This window comes from Salmo trutta, chromosome 15 (genome assembly GCF_901001165.1).
Source record: "Salmo trutta chromosome 15, fSalTru1.1, whole genome shotgun sequence".
Classification (NCBI taxonomy): Eukaryota; Metazoa; Chordata; class Actinopteri; order Salmoniformes; family Salmonidae; genus Salmo; species Salmo trutta.
This window is the reverse complement of record NC_042971.1, coordinates 61,200,155-61,205,429: the sequence shown is the minus strand read 5'-3', so window position 1 is coordinate 61,205,429 and position 5,275 is coordinate 61,200,155. Positions and strand designations below refer to the sequence as shown.

General features: G+C 40.2%; 1 long non-coding RNA gene across 1 annotated transcript; it reads left to right on the top strand.

Moving 5' to 3' along the window:
- The first annotated feature begins 1,492 nt into the window (after positions 1-1,492).
- Positions 1,493-4,583, top strand: LOC115149497 (uncharacterized). The gene is made up of 2 exons (XR_003866882.1): positions 1,493-1,608; positions 3,905-4,583. It is a non-coding gene; the product is annotated as an uncharacterized LOC115149497 (long non-coding RNA).
- Positions 4,584-5,275: the final 692 nt, after the last annotated feature.

Below are 5,275 nucleotides of genomic sequence, written 5' to 3'. Positions count from 1 at the left end.
TGACATGCACACAGCCAAATGAGGATTTGTTTAGTTGATTTCTTGACTCATTAATTTATGACTTGTCTTTTTTTAGATCAACAGCTGATCTTGATTCCTAGCAGAACCATATTCTGATGTACACCAGCAAGCGTTTTTCTTTTTCACCACCAGTCTATGAGGCCAGAACACTGCTGGCAGCACTAGATTACAACTTCCACAAGGACAGACCAGCCAGGCAGAACACAGGCGGAACCAAGATGTCAGCCCCCACTATATTTGAAGTCAATAGGCTATAGTTGGAAGTTTTGAACAACAGAACTTCAAGTCTGCCCCACGCATCTGTTTTTTAACTCACACATTGACCAAACACATGGTCTTTCTAAGTGAATATTTCCTGAATTGCTCACATTCTCTCTTCTTGCTTACATTCTCTCTCCTTGCCTCCTTTTCAAAACCTATTGGAGAAGAGGGTCAGAGGGGAGTGACTCTGGCCCTTCTTCTACCATAGGATTGAGGAGTAGGCAAGGACGTGGGATGCAATAAATATTTAGTTATTGAATATAAACAGGAACTTCTATGTGTATTTGCAGCGTACAGTATTGTAAACCGTCCAATTTCCTTTCTCTAAACCATTGAGGGAGATGATGCACAACCTTATTTTGTTCTGTTGTACTCAGATTGCAAGATCTGTGACCTTACAAATTGTCCTTGAATGTAAATTTTTTTGTATTTTATAACAACGCATACACTCAAATGTTTGTTTATAGCTGAAGAAGACTGTATTTAAAAAAAAAAGCGAAATGTTTGAGTATCTACTCATTAAAGACTAAGAAGACATCTGGACCTCCAAAGCAAGATTTTGAGGAAGCGGTTGGCATCTGGTGGCGGGATGCCAAGGAGAAGAGCCCTAATTTAACGGCCGTCTGAATGAGTAGACCAAGGTGCAGCATGGAATATGTTCATCTTGTAGGTTTAATGAAAGAAGAATGAACACTTAAAAGTTTAAAACAAAAAAATGTCAGCAGACAGTTCCGTCAGGTACATTACAACTAAACGGAAATTAACCACCCACAAAACCCAAAGGAAAACAGGCTACTTAGGCATGGCTCCCAATCAGCGACAACGATGTACAGCTGTCTCTGATTGAGAGCCATACCAGGCCAAAACAAAGAAAAACAAAAACATAGAAAAAAGGACATGGAATGCCCACCCTAGTCACACCCTGGCCTAACCAACATAGAGAATAAAACCCTCTCTATGGCCAGGGCGTGACACCTAAGGCCCGAAGACCCTAGAAGACTTGGAATCCTACCCACCTAATCCTCCACCAACAATTGAAGAACTTGCGCAATCACAAGTGAGAAGAGGCCTAGGTAAGTAAAAAAAACTGATGGCAGGAATATCAGGTAGACCTGCATCCAACCTCAGAGTGAGTTATAACAAAGTCTGTAGGAGATGGATCCTATGCAGTCAATTAATAGTTGTCTTTTTATAATTTCACGTCATCGGTACACTAAACCTCCACATTCCTCTTTCTTTCCCTCCCCCCTAGCGTTGGGTGAACCTCGAGACCATGCAGGAGCTCCAGAAACCTCCTACAGCTCAGCAACCTGGTGAGAAACCCAGGTAGCGACCCACATATATACAAACCGCTTTACACCAAGTACATTACAATGACATAATTTGAAAGAAACAGTTTCATTTAGTTTTTGCACTACATAATTCTTTGTCCCTCATAGTAACAATTATAATTATCTGTCGAAATACATCTCAAGATTGACAGTAAATGCCCTGATGGACCAAGACCCCTGTGGCTGGACCTCTCTAAAGACCCTTCAATGTAAATAGTCTGGGTAACCATTTGATTAGCTGTTCAGGAGTCTTATGGCTTTGGGGGATAGAAGCTGTTAAGGAGTCTTTTGGACCTAGACTTGGCGCTCCAGTGCCGCTTGCCGTGCGGTAGCAGAGAACAGTCAATGACTTTTTTGGGCTTTCTTCTGACACCGTCTAATATGTAAGTCCTGGATAGCAGGAAGCTTTGCCCCAGTGAGGTACTTTGTTATGAAGTATATGATTTTGATGTTTATATTGCAGTTTGTCTTCTTTTTAGAAGAATGTTTAATTGTCAACTAGAAGGTCATTTTCCACAAAGACACATTGTGGGACAGTGATTTAGTCTTTTTGCTTTATCCAAACCCCTCCGAGACACACAGACACAGAGAGTTTGGAGCAACATGGTCAGATGTCTGGGATTTGAACTAGCAACCCACCTCTCTAACCTCTAGGCTACCTGCGACCCCTTGGTGGTTTGGTTTGATGTATACTTTTGTGATGTAATCTTGCAGTTTGACTCTCTATGTAGTGTTGAGAAGGGCTTCTATGACGGTGTCTTCCTGGCAAAAGACGATGATGTCATCTTTCGTCAAACATTTGTCCATACAAATACCAATCATGTAATTATTCTCTAAAGAATAATGATTGGTATTTGTATGGACAAATGTTAGAGGAGCTTCTAAAAATGCACCCCTCTCTTCTCCGTTATGCAGAAAGGATATTGTAATGCTTTTTTAAATAATACAATTAATACATTCAAAAAAATTATAATTCATTATGGCATTATAGCTCAAATGGGGAGGCCGCAATCAGCCTGGTGCTGGCAATACTACCGGAGAGGAAGTAGGAGGTAAATAGTTTTATATCCAGAGCTGCTGTCATGACAAAGTACATGTCCAAGGCTGTGTATTATGATGTCATAACTAACGCTGAAGAAGGTTGAGGATTGGAACATAATTCCCTTAATAATGTTGAACTATTAAGTGGTCCTTTATATTAGAGCTCCAGCACACTTCAGTTAATAAGATAAACCTAATTACTCCTCTCCTTGACTGTCACTTTGCCACGGTGGAGAGGCTTGCAACCAAGCCGGCCAGGTCAAAGGGTAGGAGGCAGACAAAGCAGTCCATGGTCCTCCATGTTGGGCGTGGGGCTAACTACCCTACCCTGGAAAAAAAAACCAGAAACATTGACCAATGGAAACCAAGTGAATTGCCCCAAAGCAGGACATTGTCTTGGACACATGTTACTGCTGAAGGGAGAAGCTGACGATGAAGGACATTTACCTTTTTGGGTTCAACTGATGATATTATGTTATGTCTTTATGTTTTTATAGAAACGTTATTAGTGTCACGTATACGCAGGGAGTCAGGAAGCAGGTGCAGAAGGTCAGTTTAATAATGAAGAATGCAGATTAACAAACCACGAGCAGCGTATAGTAAGTGAACGAACTCAAACCGATACTACCTGATGACTGAGGCTACTGAGGGCTAAATAAAGGGAAAGGTAATCAAAGCGATGATGAAGTCCAGGTGTGTCCGTAATGATTGGGAGCAGGTGTGTGTAATAATGGTTGCCAGGGACGGTGGTTAGCAGACTGACGACGCCGACCACTGAAGGGGGGTAAGTAAGTGTGACAAATAGCTGACTGAAGATGTTTTTCCCAACAGTACTGACAGACATTATCACACTACTGGCAACGGGCTGGAATAAGAGAAAGTTCTCCAACATGTATTGCATGTTGGCAAAGAGATATGTGAAGGCATTTTTGGGGGAGGGAGGGCTTTCATAATATATATTTTTTTTAATTAACCTGTATCTGCTTTATCATTTTTCTGCTTTAAAATGTTTTATCGTTTTATCATTCTATTTGTACATGTTTGATCATCTGTCTGCAATCCTGGCTCAGTTTTTGAATAATTTTTACTAAGCATCTTGATGTAGGAAAACATCAATGATGTAGGAAATGTAGGAAAACATCAAGATGACTGTATACATTAAAGTCAAATCTTTTATTGTGATTCACTGGAAAATGTTTAACCTTCACCTACGTATGTCATTCCTTTAATTGAATTGTATTTTTTTTCAGAATGACAAAAGACTGAAGGAGGAGACCAGCCTCCTTGAAGAAAAGCGGGCAGAGCTGGACATTAACGACGCTGTGCTTCAGGAGTGGGTTGCTGACGTCCAGCAGTGGCCTGAAGGTTTGTTAGGTTCTGAACAAATAGAGCAAAAACTCCAAACGGACAATCAGAAAAAGCTCAAACTCAGTTTATTCAACACACAACGCATATATTTATGTATTCCGACTCGGCAGAATCACCACCTTGCATGTCTAAGATAAACAATCCTCCTCTGTTGTTAGGCAGAAACACAGTATGTTCCTCTCACTGGTATTGTCATGGCCCCTCACCTTCTGAACCCATCCAGGGAAATGTAATTTACCTGATGACACGCTAGTGGAAAAGGAATGTCTCATTTCAGTGCATTTGTTGCCATGTTTCCTCTCCTCACCGCCTCTCCTCCGTTTCTTTCCGCTCCTCGACTATGGCGACATCGTTAGCAACTCAGAATGTTGGTTGAGGACCTCTTTACTGAGGAATGTGGTTGTTGTAGTAATTGTTTTTTTTATTTTAAATTTAATGTTTTTTCATGTAGTAATTTCTATGCTGCCGGGATTGTGGTTTTTGTGTTATTGTGATTTGCAAAAGATTCCTTGGCCTCAATGGGACTGCTAATATAAATAAAGTTCTTAATAAATAAATGCATTAAGCATTTTCAGCTCTGTGTGTGTGTGTGTGTGTGTGTGTTTCAATCGATTACATAGTATGAAATTAATATTTGTATATGCAATAGTGTTGGTGCAGCACGCTATATATAAGCCATTACTGCCCCTTGCAACACTGTAAGTACAACAGCACCTTTCTAAAATGTCACTCGCCAAATCTAACAGTAGCCTATCACTCGTTTTTTATGTTGGCCTTTAAATCAGTTAAAAGTGAATCGAGGAAAATCTGATATTGAGCGGAATGTACTGTTGCTCAACCCATATATTTCAGCAGTGCATTGAACCCCTACACCATCATTTCAAATGGTAGGACATAGGGACTCTTTCCATGTGTCCTACTGAAGCATACTGGCTGATGAAGGACAAAAACGTAGTTTGATATTTACAGCAGAATATGATTTAATAGTTGCTTTACCAAAATGAATTGTCAATTGATATATTCATGGTATACAAAAATATAGAATGTTACAGTATACAGTTCACAAACTATAGCCTACTAAGATAGGCACCTGGCACAATGCTGATTGATATATATTAGTTGTGAGCAGTGGATTGGTCTGAACATGATTGTTCTCATTAAATCACCAGAAAATCTATCAAAAGGGAATATTGCATTTTGAAAAGGAACTACTATAGCGAATATGTAGGCAAATTCCCACATCAGTGGACCTG